The sequence below is a fragment of the Chiloscyllium plagiosum genome, unplaced genomic scaffold (assembly GCF_037043375.1).
Source record: "Chiloscyllium plagiosum isolate Xiang-an unplaced genomic scaffold, Cpla_swu_hap1 HiC_scaffold_28, whole genome shotgun sequence".
NCBI classification, from domain to species: Eukaryota; Metazoa; Chordata; class Chondrichthyes; order Orectolobiformes; family Hemiscylliidae; genus Chiloscyllium; species Chiloscyllium plagiosum.
This window is the reverse complement of record NW_028270166.1, coordinates 24,245,169-24,262,435: the sequence shown is the minus strand read 5'-3', so window position 1 is coordinate 24,262,435 and position 17,267 is coordinate 24,245,169. Positions and strand designations below refer to the sequence as shown.

At 40.9% G+C, this 17,267-nt stretch overlaps 1 long non-coding RNA gene across 1 annotated transcript in view; it reads right to left on the bottom strand.

The window, feature by feature from the left end:
• Positions 1-856: 856 nt before the first annotated feature.
• LOC148142505 (uncharacterized) overlaps positions 857-17,267 on the bottom strand; it is a 133,467-nt gene continuing 117,056 nt past the window's right edge. Inside the window, exon 3 of the long non-coding RNA XR_015751908.1 lies at positions 857-951. This is a non-coding gene — a long non-coding RNA (uncharacterized LOC148142505). The remainder of the gene's footprint in view (positions 952-17,267) is intronic.

Here is a 17,267-nt window from a genome sequence, read left to right as displayed (position 1 = left end):
CAACAAAATGTGTCCAATGATTTGACATATTTGGGGAATACATACAGGCCCCCCAGTGGTTGAAGTGGAAGGTGACTTATAACTCTCACTTACAGAGGTTTCCAATCAACATTGATATTTTCATTTAGCAATGTTCATGTCAATATCTTAGTGCCAAACATTCTCTAAAGAGCCATAATGTAATGATAGAGAAGATTTAGCTCGACCTCGGGGCATATGATCAAAAGTTGACGTGAATCATGAGATATTATTTTGTAATATTGCTCAGAAAGAATTTTCATTTTAATGTATACAAATTATGTAACCAAACCGAGCTCTTCAAGATAAAATAACCAGAGCTTCAGTTAATTAACAGCTGTTTCTTGGATTAACGTTTAGTGGAATTTTTGTGATTAAGTGCTTGCTGACAAAGTTGGGTAATGCTTTACTGCTGTAGTCAGGTTCCACAGTGGATTTAATTAGCAAAAGGTGGAGGGGGAGATGGGGGTGGAATATTGTGATGCGCTATCAGAGACGCTCCCTTTAAGCCAGGAGCCCTGAGTTCAAAATGCACTTGCTCCAGAGGTGTGTAACACATTTGCAATTCTTCTGAGGCTTTACGAATTTCTTGTTCACAGACTCCAGCCGCCTCCTTTTTACTGTGGATGTGCACACTTTCTACATGTTCATCTCCCATCAGGAAGGTCTCAGGGCTTTCTGCTTCTTCCTGGAAAAAAAAGACTTGAATTGTCTCTATCCACCACTAATCTTCTCTGCTTGGCCAAGCTCATCCTCACTATGAACAACTTGTCCTTTAAATCCTCTCATGATTTTCAAAGGTATGGCCATGGGTACCTGCATGGGCCCCAGTTGCGCTTGTCTCTTTATGGGGTACGTGGATCATTCCTTGTTCCAAAGTTACCTGGGTCCTTCCCCACAACACTTTTTGTGGTTCATCGATGTTGCTTCCCTCTGTCATTAAGAAATTGAAAATTCCATCAATTTCACTTCCAATTTCCAACCAGCTCTCCCTTTCACTTGGTCTGTCTCTGACTCCTCCCTTCCTTAAAGCTATTCTTGTGGGATATGGACATCACCTACCACTCCACCAGTCGCTGCATCCAATCCATCATCCTTAACCACTTCAGCCAACTTCAACTAGACCCCACCACAAAGACCATCTTGGCCTCCCCACCCCTCTATGCCTTCTGCAAGAACTGTTCCCTTCGCCAATCCTTGGTTCATGCCACTCTCCCCATGAACCACCCTCAAACCCCCAGGTATCTTCCCCTCTAACTGTAAAAGATGCAAAACCTGCCAGCTCACTACACCCCCTCACTTCCATCCAGGGCCCCAAACAGTCTTTCCAGGTGAGACAGAAGTACACCTGCCTCTCCTCCAACCTAGTTTATTGTATCCAGTGCTCCTGATGTGGTCTTCTCTACATCGGGGAGACCAAACAAAAACTATGGGAACATTTCACCGAGCATCTTAACTGGGACTGTGAGAGCTGACCTGACCTCCCAGTCACCACCCATTTTGATTCCCTTTCCCACTCCTTTCTTGGCCATTCTTGGCCTCCTTCATTGCCACAGCGAATCAGATCGCAAATTTGAGGATCAACACCTCATCTTCCGTTTGGGAAGCCTACAGCCCGGAGGACTCAACATTGAGTTCTCCAATTTCAAGTAACCTCCCTTCCCATCCGCTGACTCCCTTCCCAGCCTCTATCCCTCCCTTCCATTTCTCTGATCAACCCTTCCTTCCACCTACGGATCGGATTCATTCCAACCAGGTCATACCCTTTACCTGTGTTCACCTATCCCCACCTGACAACCGCACCCCCCCCTTTATCTGCAGCTCCTCTTACACTCACCCCCATCCTGAAGAAGGGTTATACCTGAAACGTTGACTTCTCCACCTCCTGATGCTGCCTGACTTATTGTGTTCTATCAACCTCCTGCTTGTCTACCTTGAAATGTAAATAGAAGCATTCTGTTCATCTGTGAACCACTGGCTGACTTTCTTCCATTACCACCAATTGTTGGTAGCTTAAACAGCCTTCTCCACAGACAAGCACAATATTTCAAATCAGAATTCTTCAAACAGATGTACCTGTAACCATAAAATATATACATATAATGATTATTCATTATACATATGTGTGTTGATGATTGAGGTTTTGAGGACGTAACCGAAAAGATTGATGAGGGCAGAGGGTTAACGTTGTCCACATGACATTAGTAAAGATTTGATTAGTAACGTTAGATCACATGGGTTTCAGGGGAGGTTGTCAATTGGCTTTGGAGTTCTGTGTACAGTTCTAGTCATCCTGCTGTAGGAAAAATATTATTAAGTCAGAAAGGGTACAGAAGAGATTTACCAAGATCCTATCTGATCTGGAGGATTTGAATTATAAGGGGAGGTGGGATAGGCTGGGACTTCTTTCATTGGAGTGTAGGAGGTTGAGAGGTGACCTTCTAGAAGTGTATAAAATCATGAGAGGCATAGATAAGGTAAATAGCAAAAGTCTTTCTCTTAGGTGGGGGAGTTCAAAACTAGAGAGCATAATTTTAAGGGAAAAGGGAAAAAAATTACAAGGAACCAGAGGGGCAACATTTTCACACAGAGTGGTTCGTATATGGAATGAACTGCCAGAGGAAATGATGGATGCAGGTACAGCTACAAAGAGACATTTGGACAGGTACTTGAATAGGAATGGTTTAGAGGGATGTAGGCCAAATGCAAGCAAGTGGGACTAGTTTAGTTTTGGTAACCTGGTCTGCATGGATCAGTTGGACCGAAGGGTCTGTTTCCATGCTGAATGACTCTATGACTCTACAACTGATCAGAAAGCATTTGATATGATGTCACATGGTAGTAAATTAGAAATATTTGGGATCAATCGTCCCTTGGCAGCATGGTTTAGAAGTTGGCTAAAAGATAGGAAATAGTGGATAGATATAAATGGGCGTTTCTCAGACTGGCGATGAGTTGAAAGTAGTGTTTCCAAGAAATGGTGTTAGGACCCTTGCTTTTATATAAATGATTTGCAGAGGGAGTGTTCAGGGCAAAATCTCTAAGTTTGCATGTGATGTTAAACTGGGCAGAATTGTGAGGATGATGCTGAGCAACTTCAGCAGGACATTAATAAGTTGGCCAAGTGGGCAGACAGCTGGCAGATGAATTTCAATGTAGAGAAATGAGAGTAATGCATTTTCTTAGAAGAAGTGTGGAAGGATAATATAGGATTAAAGGTACAACTCTGAGGGGAGTACAGGAGCAGAGGGACCCCTGGGTTCATGTGCATGAGTCTCTGAACATGCCAGGAAAGTTGAAACGATTGTTAAGAAGCTTATAGGATCCTTAGGTTTATAAATAGATGCACTGAGTGATGCTACATGTCTATAAATCTATTGGTCTGACCACATTTGGAGCATTGTTTTCAGTTCTGAGCACCTTATTTAAGGAGGAATGTTAAAACCCTGGAGAGAGTGCAAAAGAGATTTACTGGAATGACACCAGACATGAGGGATTTTAGATACAAGGGAAGATTAGAGAAGATGGGCTTATTCTCCATGAAACATAGAAAATTAATAGGTGACCTTATTGAGGTGTTCAAAATTATGAACAATTTTAACAGAGTAAAGAAGGACGTTCTGTTTCCACTGGCAGGTATGTTGGTAACTAGGAGTCTCATTTTCAAGGTTGTCAGCAAGAGAGCTAGAACTGAGATGAGGAGAAACTTCTTTATTCAGAGAACTGTTAGGAGTGTGCTGCCTGGGAGAGTGATGGAGGCAGATTCCATAAGAAGTTTCAAAAGAGTTGGGTATATATTTGAACGTGAGGAGTTTCGAGGACTACAGGCATATGGCTGGAGAACTGGACTAGCTGGGTAGCTCTTTTGGGAGCCATTCCTGATGAAGGGCTTTTGCCTGTAATGTCGATTTTCCTGCTCCTCGGATGCTGCCTGACCTGCTGTGCTTTTCCAGCACCACTCTAATCTTGACTCTGATCTCCGGCATCTGCAGTCCTCACTTTTGCCTAGCTCTTTTGGGAGCCAGTACAGACACAATGTGCTGAATGGCTTCCTTCTGTATTGTAAATTTCTATGATTCTCTAAGTTAACCATCAAAAACAACAGCTTATTGAATGATCACTCAAGAGCATGAGAATTGAGAAATCTTGAAGTCACGAGTAAATTGTTGGAGATGATAATCTATGTCTTGCAAACAGAAGGTAACTAAATGAATAGGTAAATGTTTGGATGTAAATATGAAATTGCTTAGTTTTGAAATCAAAATAAGTATTATAGTTTCTTGTGATTACCAGTTAGATTAAATACTTCAATCAGATACATATAACTGACTACAGAACTAACTTTATCCTATGCTTTGTAACTCAAGAAGATTTCCACAACTTGATTGACCTGTGTAAACTACAGAAAACAGGATAATAGAACAGGATTATTGAATAAGTAGAGGTGTTTCCACAAAAAAGAAAGTTGTGTCAATATATTGAAGGGAATGCTGATGTGAACAATTATGGAAGTATTTTTCCTGAAGTTAACAATACAACTACCTAAAGTTTTTGCATTGGAGATCACTTTTGCAGCTGGCTGTCCCTAGAAAATGTGCACACAGGCTAGCATGGCGATAAAGTTTTGTATACAATCAGGTTTCTGTACATCCTGTGTTTGATACATGAGATGATGTCAACATTTGACATAAGGGGACATAAATTTAAGGTGAAGGGTGGAAGATATAGGGGAGATGTCAGGGGTGGGTTCTTTACCCAGAGAGTGGTGGGGGCATGGGCCTGTGGGAGTGGTAGAGTCAGAATCTTTGGTGACCTTTAAGCGGCAATTGGATAGGTAGATGGATGGGTGCTTAAGCTAGGACAAATGTTCGGCACAACATCGTGGGCCGAAGGGCCTGTTCTGTGCTGTATTGTTTTATGTTCTATGTTCTAAGAAGCAACTGTCTATAACTGAAAATTTAAAATGCTAACATCGTCAGTTAAAAAATAGTCTGAAGATAGTTGTGCTTGAACTGCCTCAATGGACAGGTTGGTATCTGTCATGGAGAGATAGGTCCAGTACCCTCAGTGTGCTGAGATGCACAAAGACTTCATTATCCAGCCATTGTTTAGTTCCAATAGAAGATAACAGAGTGACAAGGAACTTTGACCTCGCTCCAGATGTGGCCAAGCCTTCCACTCTGCCTGCCACCCTCAGCCCTGTGGGAGTTCAGGCTGAGGACGATGGACCTGTCTCTGGGCAGATAATTGCCTCGGAGGTCACCGCAGTCATCAGGCTGTAATGCAGAGCAGGCTCCTTGTACTCCAGCTGCAGAACCTGGGACTGCACTGAGACAGAAAGAAGACCTTCCCAAGAAACAGGTATGTGTCACAGTAACATATCAATGTGAGTACACTATCGCATCTGTAAATATATGTTCAATTTCTTTCTCAGCTCTGTGTATGTGTATGTGTGTGTGTGTATATATATAAATGTCTGTTTTGCTGCAACCACAACATTGAAGATACAGAGTCAAGCCATCCTTAGCACTACATAATGTCAATGATCTAGAGTATGAAATGAATACCTCTCACACTGTCCAGGCTTTGGGTAAATTACAAGTGATTGCTATTTTGGTGAATCTTTGCAGGTGGTAAAACATTACTAATGCATCACAGTCTTTAGTGAGATTAATTCCTAATGTTGCATGATATGGTCAAGAGTGGTTGGGGCAACGATTTGGATTGTACACTATGTCAACACCTAAGGTTTACATTATACGTGGTGCTCACGTATGTTGTTTACCTGTACGTATGGTGTCTGGGGAATATTGTTGCCCTTTGAAAGGCCTTTCATGAATTGTAGTTGAACACCCTTCCCTCACAGAATGAAACAACTGCCCTGCCCACTCTGGGTGTGGAGGCAGCCATGTTCATCATGCACAAAGAATATTAATTGACCAAGTGAATGGACAAAATTGTGGCAGATTAGATTCGATGTAAGGAAATGTGCAGTTATTCATTTTGGACAGAAGAAGAATAAACAGGGTATTTTCTAGTTGGTATGGAGTTAAGTACAGTGAATGTCCAAAGAGATCTGGGGAGTTCAAGTGCACAGACCTTTAAAATGCCATGAACAGGTGCTGAAAATAATCAAAAAAGCTAATGGATGCTGGTTTTTACATCGAGAGTACTGGAATATAATGACACAGAAGTTATGTTGCAGCAAAACAAAACTTTGGTTAGATCCCTCTTGAAGTATTATGAGCAGATCTGGACACCACACCTTAGGAATGATATATTGGCGTTGGATGGAATACAGTGCAAGTTTACAAGAATGGTACCTGCATTGCAGGGATTACATTATGAAATTACACAAATTAGGCCTGCTTTCTTCAGGATTTGGAAGGTTACGGGGTGATCAGTTTCAAGTCTTCAAGATATTACCAGAAAAATACAGCGTAGATAAAGACAAACTGATTGGGGATTCTGGAACTAGGGGGCATAGTCTGTGAATTGGGGCCACACCATTCAGGAGAGATGTTAAGAAGCACTTCTACACAAAAATGGTGGTAAATATTTGGAAATCTCTTCCACAAATAGCACAAGATAATGGATCAGTTGTTAATTTTAAATCTAAGATAAATGCATTTTTGTTAATGAAAGATAATAAGGGATATGGGCCAGAGGTAAGTATGTGGATTAGGCTACAATCAGCCATGATTTCACTGAATGGTGGGACAGGCTTGAGGGGCTGACTGATCTACTGCTGCTCCTATGTTATTTGAAGCATGTTGGAAGGCAACAGCAGCCACTCTTTAAGGATCAGCCTCATGTTTATCTCTTATTATGGTTAGAACCCCAAATGTACCCATTCCCATACTTATAGACCTCCTCATCAATTCCATAAGTTTTCAACTTCATTTTCATCTGTCTACTGTGCACCCCAGCTCCAACCATATTGAATAGACGTGCCAGGTATAGAACTGGGTTCTCCTATAGAAGCTAATGTCCTGGTGATTGTTGATGATGCCACTCCCAAATTGCTCCTTTCCCTTCAATGGTCTGTTGTCATTCCCTGTCATATGTTGAGCTGCACCCCTTTACAATTATGATCCCCCTCTGCATGCTGCCTTCAATCAGGTTTCCCAGCTTCCCTCTCAGAGCAGTCGCTCTTGATAACACCTCCACCCTTGACTTTTATCAAATAGATCCCCATGACTGACCACTTCCCCAGCCCAACTAAATTGAATGGACAGCCCCAAATGATGAGTGACCAGGCCCCTGGTTGCACAGCTCTTTGACTGTTCCTGTAACTGGCCAGATTAGTTTGACTGGACCAATGGGATTTTCTTGGGGTGGGGGAGCTACCTCAATTGACCTGGAGATAGCGTGATGCTAGAAAAGCACAGCCGGTCAGGCAACATCTGAGGAGCAGGAGAATCGACATTTGGGCATTAGCCCTTCATCAGGACCTGCTCTGCTTTTCCAACGCCACATTTTTTGACTCTGATCTCCAGCATTTGCAGTCCTCACTTTCTCTCTGGAGATAGGTTTGTTATCAGTTGACTACATTGTGTTATATTATGAAATCACCTTGGAGTGATGTCCCTTTAAGAAGTTAACATGAAAATTAGCCAAGCACCTGGATGTTGTCTTTTAATTTAAACAGTAATTTAGCTGTAAATAGAGATCATCAAGTTAAACAAATCCACATATCTTATTTATGTCACATTTAGATAACACAAGTACACAAGGGCATTTCAAGATGGATGTGATGTCTCCAATGTCTTCAAATCGAAATTTAAAAAGATGGTATTGGAAGTCAGGCCACTGCTGTGGAGAATGAGGACTAGAGGGAGGTGTTGGTAGGGTTGCAAACTCAGGGTGCATTCTGGGAGATGTTGTGAAAGGGATGCCAGCAACACGGCATGACCAGGTGATTGTCTTCACTTACCCAACAGACTGAGTCTGCAATGCAGCAAATGGTTCAGAACTGTGGTTTCATCATGCTGTCTCAGACTGTCGCTCTTGGTGAGCTTGCACACTGCTGCTGTACAACCTTGAATCTTCATCACGTTTACTGATCTAAGATTTTCTCAGCACCGAGCGAGCACTTCACCTGTTAAAATCTCCTCATTATTTTTAATAGCCGATGGGGAAACAATGGTGGTCCAAGAGATTCTCAGGCGTTCCAGAAGGGTCAACCACCTCACCAGTTGTTACGATAACTTGACAGCTCCACTTCCAGGAGCCTTGTGTAGCCCTGCCCCTGGCTGAGCCCATGCTCCAAAAATAGCTGCAGGACAGGATGGAACCAGATGTATATTTAACTCCCACCTTCTTCTAATCCAAGGCACTGGCAGGTATTAAACTTCAACTCCTTTCTCCCCTTGATTGTGCATGACATGTATTTGTTGGTTCGAAGATGTATAAAGGGGGAAGGAATGTGGAACTAGGAGGTGTATGGCATGGTGGGAGATGAACATTAGAAATAGGAACAGAAAAAGGCCCGTCAGAATCCCCCCAAGCCTACCCCTTCACTCAACAAGATTCTGGCTGATCTGCCCCAGGACACAACTCCATATTCTTGCCAGCTTATATTAGCCCTCAACCTGCCAATATTTCAATGATCTATTTGCCTCTTCTTTAAATACTCTTGGTAACCTAGCCTCCACACAATACTCTGGGGTAGAGAATTCTAAGCATTCATTACTCTCTGAGTGTCCCCTTATTATACAACTATGTCCCCTTGAGATTACCCAACTAATGGAATCATTTTCTCAACATCTATCTGCCAATTCCCCTCAGAATCTTGTGTTTCAACAAGGTCACCCTCATCCTTCTAAACTCAAATGAATAAAGGCCTAACCTGTTAATTAATCTCTTTGGAACTGCGTCCAGTGTCAGCACATCCTTTCTTAGACATGGGGACCAAAATTGCCCACAGTACTCCAGTTGCAACCTCACCAACCCCCTGTACAGTTGCAGCAAAACTTCCCAATGATCAAACTTCTATCCCTTAGCAACAAAGGCCAAAATTTCATTTGCCTTCTTAATTATTTGCTGCCTCTGCATGTTGACATTTTGTATTTCATGTACAAAACACCAAAATCCCTATACACTGCACTCTTTTGAAGTTTTTCTCCATTTAATCAATAGTCTGCCTTTTGATCCTTCCTACCAAAGTGCATGGCTTCTCTCTTCCCTCGACTAAACTCCTTCTGCCAAATGTTTTGCTCACACGCTCAATGTATCTATGTTACCTTACAGATGCTTCATGTCCTCATCACAACATATCTTTCTATGTATTGCTGTATCAATAAATTTAGATATATTACACTCTACCCATTCTCCAAGTCACTAGTAAAGATAACAAATAATTGAGGCCCCAAGATTCTGGAGGTACTTCACTAGCTAAACTTTCCAACTTGGAAAAGACCCGTTAATCATGACTCTCTGTCTCCTATGTGTTAACCAATTCTCAATCCATGCTAGTACATTATCCCCATTGCCATGAACTCCTATTTTGGTCAATACCTTTCTATGTGACAAATCACTGAATAACTTCTGAAAATACCCTCTTGATCACCACTGCTTGTTGTATCCTCGAAGAACTCCATCAAATTTAACAATCCTTATTTTCCTTTCATAAAACTATGTTGACTCTGATTGAATTAAGCTTTTCTAAATATTCATCTATGTCTTATTAATAACGAGAAAGATGAACTGTCTGCAATTAACAAAGGCAGTCAGGGACAGTATTCCATTAAAATCTGAGGTACGCAAAATGAATGGTAGGTGATAGAATTGGGAACTTTTAGGAAACAACAATGGATGACTAGAAAGCTAATAAAGGGGACAATGTTGATAATGAAGGTAAATTGGAAAGAAATATAAAAACAAACAGCAAGAACTTCAATGAACCTTTAAAAAGAAACAATTAGTGAAAAAATTGTTTCTTGACAGAACCAAATCAAGGATGCATCATCTGCTACTGTTTGTTTATGAGAATGTGAGCCCTTTGCTAATTGCCCTTAAGATGGTAGAAAGGTGTTTTCTCCAACTGCTGCAACCTGTGTGGTGTAGGTATACTGCAGTGCAATTAGGGAGGGAGCTCCAGTACTTTAACCACTTGTTAAATTAACATAGTGAAATAATTCCAAGTCAGGTTTATGGTTTGTCACATATCAAGGGGAACTTGGAGGTGTTCCCCATAAATTTACTGCCTTTGTTTATCAATGTGCAAGTGGAGGATATGGGTTTGGAAGGTGCTGTCAGAGGAGCCATGGCGAGCTGCTTCATTACATTTTATTACTGTAACAATTCAGCGTAGGCTGTCATAACCAATGAAAGTACTGAAAAGGTTTGAGTTCAGCTCTGTCTCCATCACTTATCAGACATGCTGTGATGGAGACTGAGGAGAATAGTAACCTGGAGTGACAAAAGGATGGACTTCCTTACTGTCACTTTATGAAATGTCAAATCTCCTAAAGCAACTATTTTTCAGAGATTTGTTGCCCAGTGCTCTGCAGTTTCATGTCTGCAGCTTATTAGTTTCTCTTTTCCTTTGTGATCCTCAAATTGCAACCATGGCAACGGCTGTCAGTAGGCTGACATAACTTTGGAGCCTTTCTAATTTTTCCCTGTAATTGTCCAGAGCTTTATCTGGAACTGTGAATAATTGTACAAACAGAATGAAGTTTAGGACAGAATGTTTGTGGCTAGATGATGATGGAATGGGACGCAGGCGAGCATGGAATTTCCCACTGCCCGTCTGCATGGCACTTTCCCAGTGCATTTCAGGCACCGAGCTATTTTTCAAGGAGCCTATTGAACCAATTCAGGGGCTTAAGGAAGATTCCAGTTTCCAAGAAAGCCAAAGCCATTCATTATTTTTCCAGAAAAATCACAGGACCTGTAGAATATTGCAATAGCAATTTCACCAAGAAATGACTTAAGACTTGCTTAGGGAAAATACATCATGGTTTAATACACAAACCCCTTCAGACGCACATTTGGGTGGAGCTTTAAACTGCAGTTTGTTAAGTTCCACCTGGATGGGTAGTTTTGATGCTAAGACTGGAAGGAAAAGGTACTCGATACATTCATGTTCACATGACTCAAAATGATGGACACGGGGAAAGAATCAAAAGAGCTTGATTAATAATTACAATGTCATTTCTGCTAGTGTCAGTATCACGTTAAAAGACCTAAACTATTAAATGGATCTCAATTGATTTATTAGTTACAGATGGCATGGCCTTTTGTTCAAAACACAGCAAAGGACAGACTTAAAATTGCATTTCAATATGTTTCATGTTAACAATGATAGACAACAAATTCTCAGTTGGATACATGGTCATAAAACGCTTTGGATAATTTTTTTCAATTCCTCTTATGCAAAAAACGTATCAACAAGGCAGTAATGGCATCCACTGTTTTAATGGACATGTTAAACAAACATACAACTGCTAAGTCCTAAGTTATTAAAACTGTTCCCTTAGCCTGACTACTCCCTTGGTCTGTAGCCATAGCTGATCTCTTCATAGAATTAAGACAGCTGTGAAAGCTGTTGAACATATTTAAGGGAGGTTCATCCAAAAGTCAAGTTTCCTATAACCTTCAGTATCCTTCATCAGCTCAGAATGATCCAATATTTTCACGTTTCTGACTATTTCAATTACTTAACGCTGGAGCAGCCCTGTCCTTTAACTTACTTTGGGTTGCTTCATTTGTGCTGAGTTTACTACATCCTCTGTCATCAAGTTAGGGGCCTATTTAAAAAGATTTAATTTCCAGACAGTGACTTATACTTTTACTGACATGCTAAGTCATTCAGGCTGACATTAGACATGTATAATTACTGTATTATGATAGAGAACATAGATAATTACCACAGCAACCACACAGAATGCGTCACAGATTGTTTCAATGTGAAATGTAACTGGTGAACATGGCAATCAGTATGGGTAACAGTCTGCTTAAACTCTTAGTTAAAACAAAAATTAAGCAATACAATTGGTGTAAATAAGAAGCATTTGTTTTTCAGTTTGGGGTTATATATACTTCTGATTAGCTTTTCACTGCAGTGTACAGTATTGCAAATAAATGATTTACTTATACAGCACAATTAATGCAGCATTTACTGTTTGGTAAATAAGACAATGAAAATAATCAAGGAAAGCATTGTAGCCATCTCTTTAGTGGCTACCCTTGACTTAAAGGTGGAAATGTGAGTCGTGTCAAAGGAAACCATTATGCTTTGGATATTGATAATAAAATACGTTGTTAGCTCTTCATTCAGCACAGAACTTGACTGAATCAAATTCTATATTAACTGGTTATCTGCCTATATCTTTTGTCACAGTAATAAGGCAAGTTTCCAAATTAAAATTTGTGACCACTTCCTCTTCCATGGGGGTGGGGGAGGTTGTTCGAGAGCCTTAACCAATAGGAATTTCCGTCACATTAACCCAAATGTTACTGTGTTAATACATTTTTCAGAAATGATGGTGTCACTTTCTCCTTTTTTGCCAGGGAGTATTCCCTGAGCACTATGTAAATGTCATTAAGATGTGCAATAGGAGTGTTGATGTAAATTCCATTTTTTTCTTGCTTTCTTGCCTGTGGAAAGGCTCCTGGTCTCTGCTTAGTGGCATGGGAGCTCACTATGTTGAGAAGTGTAGACATGAATAAACATGTACTGGTCTATGCTGTAACATGATCTCACCATATCGCAATTTCAGACACAGAACAATTTGTTTCTCCTTCCGCTTTCCATCCTTTTCCACCTTTCCTGAGTCTACAAACTCAAGCACACGCACTAACCTATGAGCTCCTGGAGTAGTTTCCCAATCTTCTTTTTCATATGTGAGCCTAAACAATGAGCACAAACTCAGTTTTCAAGATTGGAAGCTCTGCACAATCAAGTTTGAACTCACCTAGGGTCCAAAAGTATGAATGTCCAACAGACCCAATTACCACCTGACTCCACAATGAGTTGACCTGAAGGTAAGTCTGTGGGGCATGTAACATAACAGGTTAAAGCTGACTGTGTGGCATGTCAGTGAGACATACCAAGCATCATCAGAGGAAGTGATGCAACATCACATGACCTTGGTCTCTCCTGCAGCCTCATGACAAGATGAAGACTTTGCAAAGACGATTCTTAAATAAAGTAAAATGATCCTGTCTTGAAAATATGTCACCGTTCCTTCAATGTCCCTGGGTAAAAGTCCTTGAACACACTCTCAAACACCACTTTACCTTCACCAAATGGACGCAGTGGTTCAATAGGCAGTTCACTATCATTTTCTCAGGGGCAATTAAGTGTGGGCAATAAATGCTGGCCTATCAGTGCTGCTCACATCCCATGAGTAAATGATAAAGCAGTCAATGGTCAAGATTTTCCATTTTATAGTTTAAGATTGGACCGGGTAATTTCAACAGTGACAAACTCCTTCACCAACTAGTTAAGGATTTTAATTGCTGGTAGGTTGAACAAGTCCCCGAAACACCTTCTTACCCAGCATGTAATTAGTGAAGTGGTAAAAGGGGAAGAGTACTTCTCTCGGAGAAAGTGAGGACTGCAGATGCTGAAGATCAGAGTCAAAGAGTGTGGTGTTGGAAAAGCACGGCCCGTCAGGCAGCATCCGAGGAGCAGGAGAATTGAAGTATAGAGCATAAGCCCTTTATCAGGAATTCCTGATGAAGGAGTTACGCTCGAAACGTCAATTCTCCTGCTCCTTGGATGCTGCCTGACCAGCTGTGCTTTTCCAACACCACACTCTCAATGTGGGACAGAGAGCCTGTTTTTGTCTGTTGTTGCCCATGTCTGTCTTTTCATCAAACCTCATCATCGTCAGTCTCAATTGTTCTTCTTGTGGAGGCATTATTGCTATGTCCTTACAATTTAAGAGGTTTCGCTAATTGTTTGTGGCCTCTGTTCAGTCTCTGTCAGTGATCAGCATGCAATATAAATTGATTTAGGTTTTCCATCTGTTTGTATCTGAAAGAGTGCAGCCCGCAGTCCTTTAAAAGATGTATCTGTAGCAATGAGAGTAAGTAGCTCAATGTCATAGTGAGCTGATATATCAAGTGATATCAGTTTCATCATGATTGTAATAGTTTAGCAAGTTAGCCCTAGAGAAGTACTTCATCAGGAAGGGCTCATGCCCGAAACATCAATTCTCCTGTTCCTCGGATGCTGCTGACCAGCTGTGCTTTTCCAGCACCACACTCTTGACTCTGATCTCCAGCATCTGCAGTCCTCACTTTCTCTTCGCTGTCGCGTACCCCCATGGCAAGGCCTGAATAAGGTGATGTAATTCAGTAGAAATGTTTACATCAATGTCAACCACAATTCTACCAGCACCAACTGAACAACTAAAAGAAATCAGAAATGCACAGAAGCCTGATGAAGAATTTTTTTATTCACTTGTGGGTCATGGGCATTGCAAACTGGCCAGAATTCATTGCCCGGCCCAACTTGCCCTTGGGAATGTGGTGTAAGCTGCCTTCTTGAACTGGTAAAGTCAACATGCTATGTGTCCACCCACAGTGTTGTTAGGGAGGGAATTCCAGGATTTTGACCCAGTGACAGTGAAGGAATGATGATATATTTCCAAGTCAGGGTGCTGAATGGCTTGATGGGGAACTTGCAGGTGGTGGTGTTCCTATATATCTGCTGCACTAGTCTTTCTAGATGAGGTCATGGGTTTGGAAGGTGCTGTCTCAGGATCTTTGGTGAATGTCTGCAGTGCATCTTGTAGATAATTCACACTGCTGCCACTGAGTGTTGGTGGTGGAGGGAGCGGATGCTTGTGAATATGGTGCCAATCAAGTGGGCTGCTTTGTCCTGCATGGGACAAACTTCCTGAGTGTTGTTGGATCTCAGACGAGAGAAGGCTGTGACACAAAATGGCTGGCATACATGCCACAAAAACCCATACTCCAATATCGCTATGCTGTGTATATATCATGATGACTTGGACATGTTGAGACAGAGCATCAGTAACATTCCAGTCAGATTTGGAACTATAACAAACATCACAAAGAATGAAATCTATCAGATCTCCAAGCTGGAAAGCGACTTTGGATTTGAAACCAAGCTCGTTGTGAACAAATAGATGAACAGATACCACATTCAAAGTTCTACTTTGTTCAAGCTGAGAATTATATAGTGTGACGGAACAGAAGTGTACTACCTCTATATAGAAGCTACTTTAGGAGCGGCTTTCTTTTAGTGCAGTAGTAGGGACAGGGAGGTCGAGGTTCAAGTCCCACCTTCTCCAGAGGTGTGTAATAACAGCTGTGAACAAGGGTTGGTTAGAACGATAGAAGCAACTTTATAAACAATCAAAGCATCATCAATACAGTTGAGCAGACATCCATCCATCAAGTGATTCAGGTGATGTTATCTGTTAATTCTCTTTCTGTCCAGCAAAGTCCAAGACTCCATTGCAGCGAGTTTGAATTCCCAATCTCCTCCAAAGGAGATGACAACACATTTGTCAACAAGTGTAATCCCCATAGTGGTTGATAAAATAAATTTAAGTCAGAGATTTGGTGGGTGGTGGTGGTCAAATATAATTGGTAAAATCAGAGTCTTGCCAGGGATATGTAGTGTAACTGGAAAGCTAATATGACAGCATATGCCCTCACTGGAAGTGATGCAATATCACATGATTTTGCTCACCCTTGCAGTGGTAAGATTAAGTCACAGGAGGATGCTTCTTAAGTGATTGCGTTCCTAGGACGCTTTGTAACTAAAGTTGCTCCCCTCAGCAGACAATGTCATTAATTCATTTTATGCCCATGTTCTGGGTAAGACATTGCCAACTTTCACCCTAGCCCACTTCAATGAGGAAGCTAACCTGGAATCTTGCTTGACTCTTAGTTCCATTATTATTTAATACATTTAACTTCTAAGCTTTTACAAGAATTATGTAACAGCAAATTGTGACAGATTTCTGTGTATTGATGTCAGTCACAGGTAAAGAGGTGGGTGTCCACTATTTCACATTTCTACACCTTTTCATGCTGTGTCACGTCTTAGACACCAAATATTTAGGAGATGAAAATTGGTCCCTGTGCCTTTCATATCGTTCAAAAGCCTTGCGATTGTGAAATTATTCTGACTCAAGGCTTCCACCCTTCTTGACATTCCTGAGTTGGCTTCACTTACACAAAAGAATGTCTGGCTTGCAATCGGTAATCTGCCCCAATTATTTCTGAATCACAAATAACTCATGAACCGTTGAAAACTTGACATCCAGCTATGATTTTATTCCTCAGGACCCGTGAATAATATTCTCTGATCTGTCACTGCAGGTGGCCAGAGTTTACAATTTTGAGCCAAGTTGTCAGTTGAAGGGATGAACCATAATTCTGTCTTTCTCAGGAGAGAGAGGGAGAAAAGTCTTGATGCGTGAACTGATCTAAAATTGTATCTTCCAGTCATAGAGTTGCATTCTTTCTGACCATACTGCCCAGGTACCCCATGTGAAGGGGTTTGATAAGAAAACATTTTAAGGAAAAATAAGAATAACTATTTGTTTAAATGCTTCATGTTTAACATTGCAAATTCTTTTAAATAGAAAAATAGTATCACAGTCGTCAAAGAGTTAAGTGCAAATCTAAAGATTACAGGCAGTCCTAACCACTATGTGGGTGGGGAAATTAACCACACAGATATACGTAGATAATACTAATACCTTGCATTAGTTAAACTCAGATAGGCATGTGAGGAGTTCTCTTTTTCACTTTTTAGTCAAGTGGATTTTTTTGTGTACCTGAAAGTTTTACGTGTTTTCCCCATCATTGAAAAATGTGCTCAGTTAATACAGGTTATGAAGACAGTCATAAAAACTGAATGGAATACCTCGTTCTGTTAACCTGTCTTTCATTTTAAAGTTGGAAATAATAAAGTTTTGTGGCTTTTCGAAACACCCAGATTTGAAGTAATTTTGATTTTATTGACCAAGGTGCTGTTTTGCTATGGATTCATCACTCTAACACATGTTTGGTGCCCATTAGAACACAACTAGATTATCCATATGGCTGGTATAGCACTCCTATTACACTTTGACTTCTTTCTTCAGAATCTGTTAATGTCAATAAGGAAACGTCAGAGCTCTAATGGATGAATTTAAGTCCAACTTTCCTTTTGTAAAGTATTTCAAATCTAAACATCCTTTCCAACTTTGTTCTAACTACACTGACACAAAAAGCAGGCTGGTTACAAGCTTTGGATCATCTGTCAAGCT